This window comes from Oryctolagus cuniculus, chromosome 11, assembly GCF_964237555.1.
Source record: "Oryctolagus cuniculus chromosome 11, mOryCun1.1, whole genome shotgun sequence".
NCBI classification, from domain to species: domain Eukaryota; kingdom Metazoa; phylum Chordata; class Mammalia; order Lagomorpha; family Leporidae; genus Oryctolagus; species Oryctolagus cuniculus.
The window spans coordinates 73,962,077-73,969,949 of record NC_091442.1 but is presented as its reverse complement, the minus strand read 5'-3'; the positions used below and the strand labels follow the sequence as shown (position 1 = coordinate 73,969,949).

Here is a 7,873-nt window from a genome sequence, read left to right as displayed (position 1 = left end):
ATGAAATCTAGCTGCATGACATATTTTTGAGGGCAGGTGTATCTGTATTTCTTCTCAACTTGAATAGAAAATTGACTTTGTTTTTTGATCACAATCTTACATTCCCAAAAGATCACAAGAAAATCAACTTTTTTTTTTTAACAGGCAGAGAGACAGAGAGACAGAGAGAAAGGTCTTCCTTTTCCATTGGTTCACCCACCAAATGGCCACTATGGCTGGCACACTGCACATATCTGAAGCCAGGAGCCAGGTGCTTCCTCCTGGTCTCCCATGTGGGTACAAGGCCCAAGCACTTGGGCCATCTTCCACTGCATTCCCGGGCCACAGCAGAGAGCTGGACTGAAAGAAGGGCAACGGGGACAGAATCTCGCGCCCTAACCAGGACTAGAACCCGAGGTGCTGGCGCTGCAGGTGGAGGATTAGCCAAGTGAGCCACAGCTCCGGCCAAGAAAATCAACTTTTATTGATTATCAATTACTGTTTTATAAAATGTTTATCAAAATGTTAACACCTGCATAGTTGCAAGATTAAAGTTAATTGTGATAAAAATAAAGTCACATTGATAGAAATATTTCTGCTTTCAGTTTCTGGTAAAGCAGATTAAAATTCACATGAATGCTTATTTAGAATTTGATATGTCCTAGACTTGTGGTAAAATTAGGAAGTTGATCAGATAGTTGCAAATAATAATCTACATTTTTCTGTCTACAAGTTTCTTAACACTAAATAATCTCCTCCAACTTTACTGGGGTGACTGACCACATCCATGACCAAATCTGCCTCTAAACTGGAATCCAATTGCTGACCCAGCCCCAGCCTCGGCTTTCTGGCCTTCTTGTCGGCACCAAGGGTACAGCACAGTCTGTAAGTATCTCTGTTGGCCACTCCCCCTCCAGACCTTGGGCCAAGGCCTGCGAGTCTCAGGTCGGCTGTGGCGCAGGGTGGCAGGCACGATCTCTGGGGGGCAAGTGGAGGTAGTCCCGGAGATACTGGATGCCCTCGTTGGTAAGGTACCAGTAAGTGTCTCCAGGTGAACTGTTCCTTCATGTAGCCTCGAGACTGGAGTGACTGCACAGCCTTCGTGACGTGGAGGTTGGGCACATTCTTGTCTGCCAGCTCTGGGCGCTTTGGCATGTGGACATCCTTTTTGGCTACCATCACCCCATCCTTAAAGAGGAGTTCATAAATGACAATCGATTCTTCTTGGGCATCAGCATCGCAGTGGCTGTAGGGTTTCTATGGTTTAATACTAAAGGAAATTAAATGTCAGAGAACGGTGATACAACTTTTATTGGAAAATTTTAGAATTTCTTAAGAAAGAAAAATATGTATAATGGAAATCAAATATATTTGCTTTGAGTTGTTCGCAAAGTGACTTAGCACTCTTGGAGCATTTTATGTTTTACTAACACTGTTAAATCCCATCTGGTGTTTGTAAAGTCTTTTACTATCCCCTGCTGGGACAGGCAGACATTGGTTTGCATGACTGTGTGTTCCCAAAATATTTTTAAAAAGTATCTAGTGGATTTCTACCAACTGTAGCAGGAGGATAGAAGACCACATTTCCATTATAATATCTTCAGGAATGGAGACAAATGTCATCAGGTCACAAAAGATCCATCAGTTTTACACTGTGTGACATTTGGGGAGGAATGTGAATGATTAGTGGTTTTCAAAAGTTGTTTGGAATTCAACATCCTGTGTCAATATTACTTGAAAAATATTTATAGGTTCTGAGTCAGTGAGATGCAATTTATTATCCATGGAATTTATTCTAGAACATGTGGAATATTGCTGGGAATCTTAGTTGTTCCAATAAATTCCCTGGAAATATCATTATTGTCAATAAACAGATTGTTTTGCCTCTGAGTGATTTTTTTTTTATTGTACTATGACAGCTGTACATTTCTGGAAATCAGCAAGATCTTTGTATAAAGAACAAAACAAGGTAATTTAGTAAGAATTTATTGAATTACCTCTATGTTCAAGGAAATCTGATAGGTATTGTGTGAAACAAAAAAAATAGATGTGATAGCTACTTTTGGGAAACTTGTAGTATAGGTTGGGAGTGAGATAAAAAATCAAGGTAACATACATTTCAAAATGAAATATAAATATGTTATAATAATGCTAAGAAAGAAGTTTGACTGGGGTATGAAAAAAAGAATAACTGGCCTTGAAGGAAAAGCATAGTATTAAAAAGTTATTTATTTATCTGGGAAAGAGGGGGAGAGAGAGAGCGCAAGCTCCCATCCAGTAGTTCATTTGCCAGATACCCATAATGGGTAGTGGTCGAGCAAGACTGAAGCTGGGAATTGAGAACTCAATCCAGGTCTCCCATGTGGGTGGCAGGAAACCAATTACTTGAGCTATCATCACTGTCTCCCAGGGCCTGCTTTAACAGGAAGTTGGAGTCAGGAACTAGAGAAGAGTATCAAACCCAGGTACTCTGGTATGGGGTGTGGGCATCTTAACTGCTAGGCCAAACACCTGCCATGATAAGTATAATTTTACTTCAAAGGAGGAGATAGAGCTCATTATATTTACTGTGAGCAGTGAATTTTATCATTTATAATATTCTAAGATAAAGTCATAAGAAGTCAGAATGTAGTAAATACAAAGTTATATGTGAATACTTGAATTTTAGTTTGACTCTGGAACTAGTAACATTAGCCAACCCTCAACTAACATTTATTGAGTACTTATCATGGATTGTAGTTGTAATACTGTATGTGACAGGCAGGATATCTAATAGCATGCGTTTTAGTGGAAGGAGAAATAAATAAATAATTAGTGAAAAAAAAAACAGAGTAATCAGTAGTATAACAGAATAAAACTAAATGATGTGAAGGGATTGATTAAGGTGAGCTACTGGCCGGCGTCATGGCTCAATAGGCTAATCCTCCGCCTGTGGTGCCGGCATACTGGGTTCTAGTCCCAGTCAGGGCACCGGATTCTGTCCCAGTTGCTCCTCTTCCAGTCCAGCTCTCTGCTGTGGCCCGGGAGTGCAGTGGAGGATGGCCCAAGTCCTTGGGCCCTGCACCCCATGGGAGACCAGGAGAAGCACCTGGCTCCTGCCTTCAGATCAATGCGATGCACCGGCCGCGGAGCGCTGGCCGTGGCGGCCATTGGAGGGTGAACCAACGGCAAAGGAAGACCTTTGTCTCTGTCTCTCTCTCTCACTGTCCACTCTGCCTGTCAAAAAAAAAAAAAAAAAAAAAAAGTTGAGCTACTAAGCTTGTCAGGATTAAAGACCCTTCTAAGGAGGTGATATCAGTGAGGACTGAAGGACAGTGAGCTTTCTCTATGAAGATCCATGTGAAGACAATTCCAGAGCAAGAAACCCAAAGTTGGAACAAACTTGGAATGTTCCAGCAGCAGAAATAGGTTCTGACGATGGAAAGAGAACATGAAGAGAAGAGCATGAAGTGAGAGGTCTTGGCAGATCACCCAGGGTTCTGTGTGCAGGGTAAATAATTTGGATGTTTTAAATATGATGTGGGAATCTTTGGAATGTTTGAGCTACTTTGCTTTATGATTTACATTTTACAAAGATTACTCTGGCTTCTGGGTTAGGGAATGAAGTGGGCAAGTATGGAAACAGAGATGAATTAGGAGATCTTGCAGTAATCCAAGAATAGTGATGATTGTTTGGATTGGTGGGTGTGGTAGAGATGAAGACAAGATGAATGTCAAGGGTGACACACAGATTTTTAGACTGAGCAACTGCTAGAGTGGTGGTGACATTGGCTGAGTTGGGAAAGACTGGAAGATACAGAATTTTGGAAAGAAGTCCTCAAGCTCTATTTTCCAGTAGTAAGATGGCAGTGATAATAGATACCCTATAGGATTAAGAATTAACTGCATTAGTCAGCTTCATGTTACTTTAACCAAAATAACCTGAGAGGAGCCACTTAGGAGGGATAAAGGTTTATTTTGGTTCATGCTATGGAGGTTCACAGCACAAAATTAGGCAGCCCCATTTGTCTGGCATCTGATGGAGACTGGCGATGGAAAAGACTGTGCGGAGAACCAGTTTTTCAAGGAGAATCAGGAAGCGTAGAGACAGGGAGCTTGCTTAGCTTATATAACCAAACATTTTGTGAGAACTACCTTTGCAAGATAAGACCCGAATGACCTAACAACCTCCTGCTAGGCTTACCTCACGGACACCATCATTGAATCAAGCCTCCACCCTTAATCCATCAGCCATTAGTCCATTAACCATTAACATAAGACTTTGGGGATTAAGTGTCTGCATGAGGTTGGCGAGCCATGTCCTGTTCAACCGAATGAAGTAACTTGTATAAGGTGTCTGGCACACAATGATGGCTCAACCATTGCCAATTTCCTCTATTAAATAACAACTCTAAATAAACAGTCTCAAAACAGGTGAGGTGGAAATAAAATGATACTTTATCATGACTCCAGACTTAAAAATGTAGTGTATTTAAAAATTATCATCTCATTATGTTTTATGCAGGATTCATTATTTTATGGCCTTGTGTTAGATGTGCTGGCAGCTGTCAAAGCAATGACTCCTGGAAGAAAATATAAGTGGAGCCATGAGTGTGACATGTGAGAGTTTACATGATAGAGTTCAACGGTAGAGAACTAAATTGTTTTCTGTACACCTGCAATGTTATCCCCATCTGAACATATGCTAGTGATTGTTGGATTGTATTGTGATGCCCAGAGGCCTTTATTTTACGTTATGGTGGGACACTCATACCACTCTGTTAGATAACTCTGAACGTTAGACTTGCAATAGAATAATTTCTTCAGTATCTCCTATGTGCCATATGTAACAGTGACTAGCAAGAAAAGCTGATCGTGAGAACATGGTAGATCCTGTTAGAAAATCCTAGAGATTCACCCACCTTCAGCATCTCAGCCACTGCTCTAACCCATAAGGTTATCTCAAATGTGGTAATGGCAAGCTGTGAAACTGAAATGATTTTATAAAGGATTGCTACAGTATTTCAGTGGTTTTAGTGTGATTAGAGATGGTTGAGAGGCAGTTTCCACCACTAGAACAATATAACTTCTAACAATTGAGCTGTATCCTTCAGTATTTAAAGTGAAAGAGGTAGAAACCCAAATTGTGATGAAGTATGTAAGAATAGCTAATCAGTGCAAGGATTATGTTTCCAAATTGGAAAACACTGGTCATTGCACAGACTTTAGTGGTGAAATATGGAGGTATTAATTCATTTTTTTAACATTTATTTAGTACTTAATAAGTGTTCAGCCCTATTCTATTGTTTAGAGAAATTTCAATAAGCCAAACAAGTTTGTGTCACCATAAAGCTTTTATACTAGTGCAGCTGATACACAGAAAGGTAACAAATATGTAATGTGATGTAATGATGAACACTTCTGGAAAAAAAGCAGGATAAGGGGTTAGAATGATAGGTGTTCTAATTGAGATGAAATAGAGACTGCTTCTCTGACACATGACATTTGAGCAGAGGCCAGAGTGAAGTGAAGGAGCCATCTTAGAATACCTGGAGAAAAAAGCTGTTTAGGGGAAGAAACTGCATAGGCAAAAACCTCCAACTGGGAGCAAAGATGAAATTTTCAAGTAGCAGTAGGGAGGATAGCATAGAATGGAATGAGCAAGGAGATGGAATTGGGAAGAAAACCAAAGATGGTATTAAGATGAACTTATAAAACAAATTGAGAAGTATGGATTTATTTTATTAAAGTTTATTTACTTAAAAGGGAGAGAGAGAGAGAGAGAGAGAGAGAGAGAGAGAATGAATCTTCCACATGCTGGTTTGCTTCCCAAATACATGTAATAAGTAGGGCTGGGCCATGCCAAAGCCAGGAGTCATCTGAGTCTGCTTTGTGGGTAGCAGGGACCTAAGTAGTTGAGCCATCACCTGCTGCCTCCTAGGGTTTGTATTATCAAGAAGCTGGATTGGAAATGGAGTTTGGACTTGAACCCAGGAACTCTTTTTTTTTCTTTTAAGAAATCTTTTATTTAATGAGTACAAATTTCGTTAAGAATAATCTGCCCTCCCACCCCTGCTCCCACCCCACCTCCTCATCCCTCTCCCATTCCCAGTCCCATTCTCCATTAAGATTACTTTTCAATTAACTTTATGCACAGAAGACCAGCTCTATACTAAGTAAAGTTTTCTACAATTTGCACACATACACAATATAAAAACAAAAAACCCTGAGAACAAGTTTTACAGTTAATTCTCACAGTACAACTCATTGACGCCAGAGGTCCTGCATGGGGAGTAAGAACACAGTGACTCCTGTTGTTAATTTAGCCATTAACACTCTTATGTATGACATCAGTGATCACTGGAGGCTCTTGACATGGCCTTTGAGGCCACAGTCTCAGTCAGTATTTAGGCAAGGCCATAAACAAAGTGGAAGTTCTCTCTTCCCTTCAGAGAAAAGTACATCCTTCTTTGATGGCTCCTTCTTTCCACTGGGTGTCACTCACAGAGGTCCTTCATGTAGGGCATCTTTTTTTGTTGCCAGAGTGTCTTGGTTTTCCATGCCTGAAATGCTCTCATGAACCCAGGAACTCTTGATATGGTATGTGGGTGTCCCAAGCCATGGCTTAACCCATTGCACAACAACACCTGTCCCTAGATTTTATTTTGAATGCCATAAAAGCCATTGGAGAATGTAAACACAGAAGTGACATGATATAACATGGTTCTGGCTAGAATAGACAAGAGTGGAAATAGAGTATTGGTTATGAGGCAGCTGTAGTTAGCAAGGTTTATGAAGGATTGGATCAAAGTAGTAGATAATGGTTGATAAAAAGTGATCAGATTTGGAATATATTTTCAAAGTGAATTCACTAGAATTTGTTAATGGTTTGGGTGTAGAGTGTGAAAAAAAAAAGACTCAGGTTTTGGCTCTAAGCAGTAGGGTAAATTGTAGTTTTGTTAAATTACATTCCCCAGATTCAGGAAGGAAAGACAGCAGAAGCTATGCTAGAGGGAAGGCAGAATGATAGCTAAAGAACTTGTTTAGCAAGCGTAACTATAGCACTGGATTGAGGACAGAGAAGTAGGCAGATGTAGTCTCATTGGCTGGTTATGGATTAGGCATATTCAAATGGGTCTTTCATTTCTCTGTATTTTTCATAATTCCAGGTCTGGTTAATGGTGATTCAACCATGTATTAAACTTTCATAATTTTAATTTCACAATTATAATATCTTTTCATTATAATCTTAGCAGTCAGATTAACCCATGATCTGCCTTCAAAAAGTGGTTAATTGTTGTCATGACTGGGAAAACATGTCAAGGAAGCAGCTGGTTTCTCTGCTCCCTTGTTGTTGGAGTACGGTTTGTGGTGACTTTTATGGACGAGAAGAGGAATGACATGAACTATGTGATAAAAGTCAACATATTGAGTTTTAGGCAGTCTCAGCTCTGCCAGCTGTGTATCCAGGATTCATTTAATTTATGAGGGCCTTGTTTTTCTCATTTGTGCAATTAGTAACTCGGGTAATGTGTATAGGAGAATAATCTTTAGAACACTCAAATCTAGCTTGTGGACACACTAATTTAGAATACTCATTTATATTAGCCAGTAAGATGGTAATAGTTGCAAATAATAGTAGAAAACACACACTGAAAATGACTTTTTATATGATTTTTATAGTTGTATGTTAATATAGAAAATGATTTATTTATTTATTTTATTTTTTGACAGGCAGAGTTAGTGAGAGAGAGAGACAGAGAGAAAGGTCTTCCCTTTCCATTGGTTCACCCCCCAAATAGCCGCTACGGCTGGCGCGCTGCACCAATCCAAAGCCAGGATCCAGGTGCCTCCTCCTGGTCTCCCATGTGAGTGCAGGGCCCAAGGACCTGGGCCATCCTCCACTGCACTCCCG

General features: G+C 40.1%; 1 pseudogene; it reads right to left on the bottom strand.

Moving 5' to 3' along the window:
* Window positions 1–742: 742 nt before the first annotated feature.
* LOC100351486 (small ribosomal subunit protein eS10-like) lies at window positions 743–1,217 on the bottom strand (annotated as a pseudogene).
* Between the last annotated feature and the right edge of the window lie 6,656 nt (window positions 1,218–7,873).